The sequence below is a fragment of the Chaetura pelagica genome, unplaced genomic scaffold (assembly GCF_000747805.2).
Source record: "Chaetura pelagica isolate M959 unplaced genomic scaffold, ChaPel_1.0 scaffold109, whole genome shotgun sequence".
NCBI classification, from domain to species: Eukaryota; Metazoa; Chordata; class Aves; order Apodiformes; family Apodidae; genus Chaetura; species Chaetura pelagica.
The window spans coordinates 13,773,005-13,783,488 of record NW_009970725.1 but is presented as its reverse complement, the minus strand read 5'-3'; positions in this window follow the sequence as shown (position 1 = coordinate 13,783,488).

The following is a 10,484-nucleotide window of genomic DNA, read 5'->3' as shown; positions in this document are numbered from 1 at the left end:
TACTAAAGAATTTCCTGAGCAGAAAGTGATGTGCGCATGGGCTTTGATGCTTTCCTGAGTGGGAACATAATTATATGAAAGGGAAAAGACCACAAAAAACAGGTGAGGGAAAAAAGGGTAAAACAAATACGAAGTCCAACACCTGTCAAACTAAACAGGTCTGGAATGTTTCCCCAAAAAAACCCAAAACTCCCCAACCCAAAACATATGTATATATATATAAGGGAGAATCTTGCAAGAGAGAGTACATTTCATCTAGCAGCAAAGGTCCTGTCACCCCTTGAGTCAAAACAAGATATTGAAAACTATTTTCCTGTTATATTTGTAAAGGCAACAGCCAAAGGAGAAAACACCCAATTCAGCCAAAATCTAAAATTAACACCACTATTTTAAAATCAAACTGTCCCTTTATAGGGATGCAATACAGAGCACATAGAGTGAGTGTAATTTGAGAGTGGCAGCTTAAAGCTGGAGAGCAAACTGCCCTGCTGGCCTCTGACAGAGATCTGTGGAAGCAGAACTGTAAAAGAAACAACATAACTGACCTGTGGGGTTATTGAGGTGCACGTTGCCAGGAGATGGTCTTGGGGTAAAAAGGAGTAGCACCTTGCACATATTTTGCAGCGGACAGAACAATAGACAACCACAGACAATGTGAAGGAAATTATATTAAAATTCCTAATTACTTTGTCATCTACAAGCTAGTGACTTCCACGTGAAATTACATGAAAGAATAGAACTGTGTCGATTTGGGGAATGTAGGAATGTTCCAAATTTCTGAAGACCCAGCAACAACAGGCACTGCAGTGTAGCCCATTGGTTCTTCAAAGTTACCTGGAGACAGGATAACTGCTATGGTATGTATCCCATAAGTTGCATTCAGCAATACCCATCTCATATGCACACAAAACATTCCAATATATCAGCAAAGCCCCTCACTCAGAGGAGGAGCAGTGCAATTCCCAATACTTATTGAAATGTAAAGTGAGCAGAAATGAGATCAGTTGGAGGTACAACTAGCAAACCATCATTTGTGACCCTGCTATTTTTCATCAGAGTTGTGGTAATATTTTAAAAAGCACAGAGAAAGAAAAGTGAGCATGGGACATAAGACTCAAAATCTGCCGACAAATTTCTACCATGTCATGTAATTGCCAGTTCTGGGCCCCTCTGTTCAAGAAGGGCGGGGAACTTCTTGAAAGAGTCCAGTACAGAGCTGGATTAATGGAGTGAAACATCTCCCTGAGGAGGAAAGCCTGAGGGAGCTGGGTCCCTTTAGCTTGGAGAAGAGGAGACTGAGGGGCAACCTCACTAATGTTTACAAATATGTAAAGGGCGAGTGTCAGGACAATGGAGCCAGGCTCTTCTCAGTGATGTCCCGTGATAGGACAAGAGGCAATGGGTGCAGACCGGAGCATAGAAGGTTCCACATAAACATAAGGAAAAGCTTTTTCACTGTGAGGGTGACAGAGCACTGGAAGAGGCTGCCAAAGAGGTTGTGGAGTCTCCTTCTCTGGAGACATTCAAAACCCACCTGGACACTTTCCTGTGTGATGTGCTCTGGGTGATCCTGCTCTGGCAGGGAGGTTGAACTTGATGGTCTTTCAAGGTCCCTTCCAACCCCTAAGATTCTATGATTCTGTGTGATTCCATTATACTTTTAGGCAAGATTTCTGCTGCACGTTTGCTACTTCTGTCAGTTCAGGAAACACACAGGCACATGCAGCACCTAGGCATATTGTACAAACACTGACTAGTTAGAGAGGAATATAAAAGCAAATCCCCCAAATCCTCATTTTTCATCCAGATTCACTTTAGAATCTTTCATATCCTGAGATCATCTTTCTCCAGGAATTACATGAGTTGCCCTTTACCAGAGCAGTTCACAGATAGTGAATGTGTTTCATAACAGAAAGCTGGAAGGGAAGGAAAATAATTGCAGTTGGATCTTGAATTTCTTTTTTGTTTTTTATGAAAAATTCAAAATTATTTTTCCAACCTTTTTTTTTCTAAATTATGAGGAAAAACACTTCATGTTTTACAGCAACTCCACCTTTGGGTCATCAATATGATATGGGGAACAATCATGACCAGGTAAGTAGGACACACAAACATCTTATCTGGAACATCTGCAATCCAGATTAGGAGGAATGAGTAAATTTGCTGAGATAAAAGAGGAACTAACATACATTTTTACCAAGTCATTAAGAAAAATGAAGATTTACATGTTTGTGAAACACTGGAACAGGCTGCCCTGGGAAGTTGTGGATACCCCTCCCTGGATGTGTTCAAGGCCAGGTTGGATGAGGCCTTGAGCAACCTGGTCTAGTAGGAGGTGTCCCTGTCCATGGCAGGGGGTTTGGAACTAGAAGGTCTTTAAGGTCCCTTCCAACCCCCACCATTGTATTATTTATGATTGTGTCACTTTTTTTGTCTATGTTGAACTCTCCTGATAGAGCATGTGCATCCAATTTCCCATCACACTTAGCAGGCCCAGAAGAGTCATGTAACACATGTGGGGTTGTGGTAAGAACCTGGGATTTTATCTGCTTGTCCACTGCACTCCTGTAGGTCAGAGATGCTGAAATGGGACTATCAGTACTTGTTTGTTAGGTGGAGAAACAGCTTAGCATGCTCTCAGAAAACATCTGTAATTTTGGATTCCCATAAAAAAACCTGTCACCGTCAATGATTGGGCACATGGGTGTTAATCCAGCAGTTTATGCAGGTAGCCAGGTCTGCAGTGCCAGAGCATGAAGCCTTCTATCTATCCAGAACAGTAATAAGGCAGTAGAGCCGCCTAACAACAGCTTCCTGGTTGAGCAGGGACTACCCAAGCAGCAAAATGCCCATGTCCATCCTAAACAGCATTGGCCACCAGGCCTGGCTCCAGCAGCTTGAATAGTCCTGCAATTGAGCTTCAAGCTGTCTAGGTTGTCTCTGATCATCCTGCCAAGGATTTAAGCATTCTAAGCTACTTGTTATAATGTTGTTTTGGGGATGGAGAGCTGCTTGTAAGCTTTCTGTCAGACTCACTTCACATGCACCATTAAAGACATCTGAAATGAAATTGAGTGTAGCAGTGATTGTAGATGATAAGATATATTGCAGAAAGAAAAGTAAGACTCTAAATGCCATATGTATGGTGTATAGTGAGGACAAGTGCATCTCACTTCAGCTGGCAGAAGAGTTTTACATTAAGCCTTTCAGAAAACTGACAGCACTGCATGCAGGTAATGGTTCAAAATGTTCAAGAGTTTATAGGCTGTGATATACACTGTGGTGTTTCACGGTAAATATAACCTTTACTAATCACAAGCTGGCAGAATTTTCCATTGTAAATGCAACTCCTTTGGTAGAGTTCATAATTACTATTGTTGCTGGATTCATCATCATATTATATGTAGTATTTAGCCAATGAAATGCTGAGTGAGGTCATCAACTTGCTGTAGTTATAAAAGGAGAAAAGAGGGAAGGGTAAATAATATCACAGAAAGGATTCAGAAATCAGCCTTGCCACAGTGAAATTAAATCCTTTTCCACCATCCACATTGCCAACCAAATGATTTTGTTTATCTCTTTCTGTCCTTTGTGCCATCCTGGATGAGGGGAACAACCACATCTTTGCTGAGGTTGTCTGGGCAGCTTGGCCCGGCCTCATCAAAGCAGACAAACACAGAGCTACTGAGTTTTCCAGGGAGTACAGGACCATTTCACAGTCCCCTGCAAACAGGCTGAATTGCAGCACTGTCTGCTTTGATCAGGCTTCTCTCCCAAAGCATCTGGATGGAGCCTCAGACAAGAGATGCTCAGACAAGGAAATGGCTGCTTGCCCTGTTGCAGCCAAAGATCTATCCCAGATTTGAAGAAGCTTTATCAGCATACAGAATCAACACATTTACTTACCATGGGGGGTATAAAGGGCTGGGATAGATTGTAAGGGTTTTGAAAGCTCTTAATTCATCTCTAAATCTAGCAGCTAAATCCAGCCAAATCTAGGCATAATTCCATATAATAGAATTGCAGAATGGTTTGGGTTGGAAGGGACCTTAAAGATCATCTAGTTCCAATGCCCCTGCCATCTCCCACTAGACCAGGTTGCTTACGGATCCATCCAACCTGGCTTTGAACATTGTCAAGTAGGTGACATCTACAACTTCCCTGGGCAACCTGTTCAAGTGTCTCACCACCCTCACGCTAAAGAATTTCTTCCTAATATCTAATCCAAATCTGCCTTCTTCCAATTTAAGACTATTACCCCTCATCCTGTCAGAATATTAACTTATAAAAAGACCCTCCCCAACTTTCCTGTTGCCTCTTCAGGTACTGGAAGGCCACTATAAAATCTCCCTGGAGCCTTCTCTTCTCCAGGCTGAACAACCACAACTCTCTGAGCCTGTCTTCACAGGAGAGGTGCTCCAGCCCTCTGATCATCTTCAGGACCCTCCTCTGGACTCACTCCAAGAGCTCCATGTCCTTCTTGTGTTGAGGGCTCCAGAACTGGACACAGTACTTGAGGTGGAGGCTCATGAGAGCAGAGCAGAGGGGGAGAATCATCCCCTTGACCTGCTGGCAGTACTTCTTTTGATGCAGCCCAGGACACAGTTGGCTTTCTGGGCTGCAAGCACACATTGCTGGCTCATGTTGAGTTTCTCATCAACCAACACCCCCAAGCCTTTCTCCTGAGGGCTATTCTCAATCCATTCTCCACTCTACCTGTAATATGTTTGAGATTTTCCTGATCCATGTGCAGGTCCTTGTCTTCTCTTGTGATCTGATAATTCATGGAATTTGTGGTAACAGCATCAAATCCAAACCAGGGCCAATTCTCTACCAGTGTTATTCACACTGTGCAGTCATGAAGAGACAGAGGGTGCACAGATGCTGCCAGCCTTTTAAATCCAGTCTGCACAGGTGCAAGCAAAACAAGGCACAAAACAGTTATGAACTGTTTCTAGTATCTCAGGCCATTGGGTTATGATGTTGCAATAAAACCTGGGGACACAGCAAACAGACATCAGACTGACCACGGTGTTCCTACATGAGGGATCAAGCAAAAATTTACTTGGAGATAGAAGTAGGGATAAATTTTGTAGGAAGGCTGTAACCCATATTTTAGCACTGCCTGGAGCACATGGTTCACTCCCATATCACACAGCCAAGGTGCAATCACATGCAATCACAGTGGCTTTTAGTACATGTTGAGAGTGGATGCTGCCCTGACTGGCACAGACAGGGACATCTGTGCTGCCCTGGTTCAGACCCCCCCAGTCCCGAAAGGCATCTGTGCTGCACCACACATACAGAAACAGAAATCTCTCACATCTGATGTTTTCCTCTCTCGTGGAAGCAACATGTCTCAGCTCTGAGCTAGATCATGTGGACAAGCAGGATAACATATTCAGCTGCTCTCCCACAACCTCTGCATGAAAGATAGCAAATTGTCTATTGTTCTTTATTTTCTTGCACATTATTTTGAAGGAGAGTTACAATCACTAACTTGTGTGTTTTCCAGAATTGAAGCATCCCTAACATTTAGAAATGGCATTGTAATAATTAGGCACAGCCACATCTTTTTGCACAGAAGGTGAAAAAAACATTGTATTTGTTTAAATGTGGCCATTACATCTATCAAAGGCTCTTCCTTTTTTTAGCTCTGAAAATCCCCAAATCTTATTGCTTCAGTACCAGTTCATTGCTCAGTAATCACTCAGATTTGTGGCAGGTAAAAAAGCTCATCCTCTGGCTTTCCTTCACTCGTAGCTTCTGTGTTTGCTGCTGAGCACTGAAACACCCAACTGCAGAATGCTAAGCCTTTGGGACCATGGAATTAGAGCAGTCAAGACCCTGGGTCTTAGTAACTACCCCAGTGTTGTGGGAGAGAAGCACAAACTTCTTCTGGAAAATGAACTACACATAAGTAGAAAGAAAAGTAAACTGACCCTTTGAGCTTTACAGAGCCTAGGACACTCCACATGTAGCATCCTTCCAAAAGAGTAATGGTGAAAAAATGTGGAGTTTCCCTGTGTCACAGCCACAGCCATCAGAGACTCCAGAGACTTCAACCAGGTTCGGTAACATGAACTGCTGAGCCCTGCCTGACCCACCATGAGGGACTGGCCTCTGCTGAGCAAAGACTGGAATAATGAGCCCCAACAGGGGATGTGTAGGAAGGTGCTTATGTGGGAAATGGAGCGCTGCCTAAGACAAAAGGAGGGTTTACATCCCCTGGAACAGGGTGTTTGCCTAGAAGGCAAACAGGGGCCAGATATAAGACTCTGAGATATTTCCCTTCATTGTTCTCACGTGTGCTAAGTCAGAGACAAATGAGCACAACCCTGCCGGTGCCTCAGCCAGAGGCAGGAGCACCAGTGTTCCAGGTACCCTCTCCTCCCTGCTGCACACGTACTGGAAGTAGGAAAGTTGTTTTTGGCAGAAATTCAGAGGCCATCTCTGCCTGCAAAGATCTTCGTTGCAGAAGAGGCGAGAGAACTCCTGGGAGCTTTAAAGTCATTCAAGATTCTGGTAAACAGCAAACTTCTCCAACACAAGATTTAGTAGCACCTCAGAGAGCTTAAAGCAACTCTTTCTAAATACTTGCTTCACCAAACTCAGTGAAGCTGCTACAGTATTTGCATCAACTCAGAACAGGGCAAGGTGGATCCAACCCAGGCTGACACAATCCCAGACATGTATCCCAATCTGGCTGTGATTTTTGTCAGAGCCACTTCAGTCACAGGCAGCAATGGAAGAATTCCTGTCAGGGCATTTTATTGATCTAGATGTCCTGTTTATCTTTATCTCCTCTGCAGTAGAAAACACCAACTACAACAGATCAGCAGAGCAGAGATAACTCTACCTGTCAGAAAAAGCTAATCTTGCAAGTCCTACAGTCAGCACATGGTGCTTATTGTGTCTGTGTAAACCTCCAAAACCCAGTCCTTTTTTCATGCAGTTTTTGTCTGATAATCTTGGAAAATAAGCACAATTGAAAGAGATATACCAGTACTGTTACATAAAAGAAACCGTGAGACCAAGTGATTTCCAAGACAGCAAAATCAGAAGACAACCATGGGACGATAAAAAAATAGGTAGAATATTGCCCCAGCAGCTGAACTTGAGATTCTCAGAAAACCACCCTTTTCTCAGTCTCCTTGTGCTCCCTGTTCCCCTTGCTCTGGTGCTCAGTCCCTCTGGCCATAGGCTGCCCTGGCTCCATCAGAGGAAGACAGCAGAGCAGTACCAGCACTTCTGGGGGGATACAGCAGGAGGGAAAGTTAGTTTGCACCAGTTTTACTCCTTGATGTAGCTCAGGAGGAGGCACACAATGCAAATGCAGTGCTGGAGGAAGAGCTGTGGTTATCTGTGAGGGACAGAGCCATGGCAGCAAGCTTCATCTTGAGAAACCAGAGAGAGAATGTTTCCCTCCTTTGCATCACTTGCACTTTAACATAGCCAGTTCCTGGGTTTTACACCTCAGGATTGCTTCTTACTCTCCCTAGCAGCCACGTCACAGACTCTGACAGGCTTTTAACGGGGCTTGGCTGTACCGGACACTTTGCAGACCTGCAGCTGACACTGTCTCCTGGCTTTCTGCTGTGCAAGCTGAGCAGCTGTGGCAGGATGCTCTCCTACCCCATTGCCCTTTCCTCTGACATAAATTTTCTTCTCAGGAGCAGGCTGTCTTATAAATTCAAGGAGCATAATCAGAGAAATGTTCAGCTACAAAGCAGGGTAGATTTAGCTATACAAAGCCTGGTAGATTGCATGAGGATCTTAATGTTTTCCAACCTACATGCTAGATAGTGAGGGGCTGTTCATGCATTCAATAGCTGAACACTGGATGGACATACCTTTCCTCCCCTTCTCAGGGCTCTTCAGTGGCATGAACAAAACACACAAGTGCAGAATTCATGTTAAATCCACAACAAAATCAAAAGTTGAGCTGAATCCTAGCCAAGCAAACCGAGTCTGTGCGACTTCACTTTGTGGAGGGTATGGAAAATAAAATATAGATGGGAGGATTTTCAGAGAAGATTCTCCCAAAAAGTTTAGTAAAATTTCAGTGGGGAGGCCACAGCTACAAAAAGGACCTCTATCACACAATCTCAGCATTTTTTTTAAAGTAAAATATACAAATATTTTGCCCCATCAGCATAAATTAATAGCATATATGTCCTGCAAGAAGAGGGTGTGTTTGAGCAGAACAGCATTTTTTTATTATTCAAAATAAAGCAGTGGAACATTTTCAAACCTCATGAAAGAGTCTGTTCTGGGTGGGCTCAAGTATTGGACAAAGATTAAGATACATCTTTGCTACAGCCAAGCCTGCGCTTGAAGATTTGAGTTCTGTGTGGTTTAGTGCCATAATCCACCTCCATCCCTTCCAATCCACCTCTGCATTACAGATTCCTCCCTTCCAGCTGCGCAGTATTCCAGCCTCCCTACAGCGGTCCCTTAGTGTCCTCCAGCTCACTAGGTTTTTACTCACATGCCTGTGCCCAAAGAAGGACAGTTTCTGGCACTGCTGCCAAGTGAGTGTTCATGGACATTTTTCTGTCTCAAGCCCCTTGCCCACTGATGCCAGTCCATTCATGAGGTACTCCATGATTGGTGCCCTGACAATGCAACTGGAAATCACCATATGAGAAGCCCAGCACTGCTGGCAGTGGAGCTGGATCAGAGCTTGAGTTGCTAGAGTGCACAAGGTGCTGGCTGCAATACTTCGGCAGACAAAAGAGCATTCACCCTGTACCCACATGTGTGCCAGGATTTACCTTTCAGGGAACATGTCAGCCCCCATGACTCACCAAAGCTTGGCTGTCCGGAAGAGCCTGCAGGGCTGGGGTGGGCATGGAAAAATCTTTCCCCCAAGTGTATACGTGTACACCTCCTACATCCAGGTGCACACATTAACCACCTCTACCTCTTTACTGCATTAGACACTGTACATGAGACATTTGATGCAGGCTCCATCAGTCCACCTTTTGTATCACGACAAAATTTTATGGCTTCCTTTAGGAAGCAAACTATGGGTACAGCTCCTGATCTGGAGCCCAGTGAAGCTAATACCCATCCATCCCCCTCTGCAAAGCTCTGAGAAAGGATAAGACTTTGAAGCTCACAGGGAAGGTTATAAAACTCAGTGGGGAAGATGACAAACAGCCAGAAGACTTCCTGTCTCTGGAAAGGGCACTTCTTTGGTCATCTCTGCCAGTTCCCACAGCAGCAGCAGCAGGGAGGGGAAAAGAGCAGTCTTTCTGGTAATTATATCTCAGCCCATTCACATGTCTAAGCCAAAACCTTGAATTTCATTTAATCCATTGATAAGGAACACCAAAACCTCAGCAACTGATGTCATGCAAAAATTCAAATAAGCAGATTGAAGACACAGGTGCTGCTGAAGAAAAACAGAGCTTGTCTTTAAGATCAAATTCACTTTTTAGGGTTAGAGCAGAGGAGAAAGGAAACAGCTAAGCAACAACCAAGGTGGCCTATGCTTCAAAATAATATTATTTCTAACAGTATGTTGAGTTTTTCAGAGAAACAATGCTTTTCTTAGCAAACTGCTTCTTGGTGAGCTTTAACAACAGGAGCGGAAGGAGAGCCACTGGACCTCAACCCACCACCCTCTGGGATGGTACAGAATGAGAAGTATTGTTATTCAAGGCCCGGGGTAAAGCAAGGCTTCATAATCTTTTCCTCCCATCTTAACTGACAGCATCAGAGAGCTCCTCACCCAATGCTGCTGATCCTGTACACTGCAAGAGCTCCGAGTCCAGCTGAGCATTGGTAACTGCTGGATCCCTCCCCAGAAACCTCTTCTTCTAGAAAAACAAGCTCTTCAGATTAAAGAGAAATATTTAGAGAAGCAGCAGGACCCAAGAGATAAAAAGCTGGACTGGCTAATGGAAGTCTAGGGGTCCTATTCACAGATGCATTGCAGGTACCAGTGCAAAATAATTAGTTTTTCTGAGCAGTCAGTCACATTGGCAAGAACAAAGGCTAGCATAGAAAGTCAAAACTTCCTTGCTGAGCTTGGGTAACTTCAGTTTACACAAATTTATATTTTTTCCTTAATCTCTGTGTGAATACAGAAGTTCTAAAAGCAGTTAGAGAATATTCAAAGGGGCTAAACTACTCTGAGATATTCTTGCTTTCATTTTTGCATATTAGGGCCAATTATTTCATTGTCATGAAACTCTAAAGTAAAGAAAACAACCAAGAGTGAGTATATGGAGTTTTTTTTAAGATTACACACAATATTCAAGCAGCAGTATAAAAGCATTTTTAAGGTTCTGTTGACTTCAAATCAAATCAACTTCAGCAGCTGATAGTGGGACGACATCACTCTGCCATGTTAGGATGAAAAGTGAATAGTATTCTCCATACACATTTCCCTTACAGGCCCTGGACTCCAACAGCAAGATTTTCATACACATAAATGAAGTCTCCACCAGCCCTTCCATCTGGCTCTTAACTTC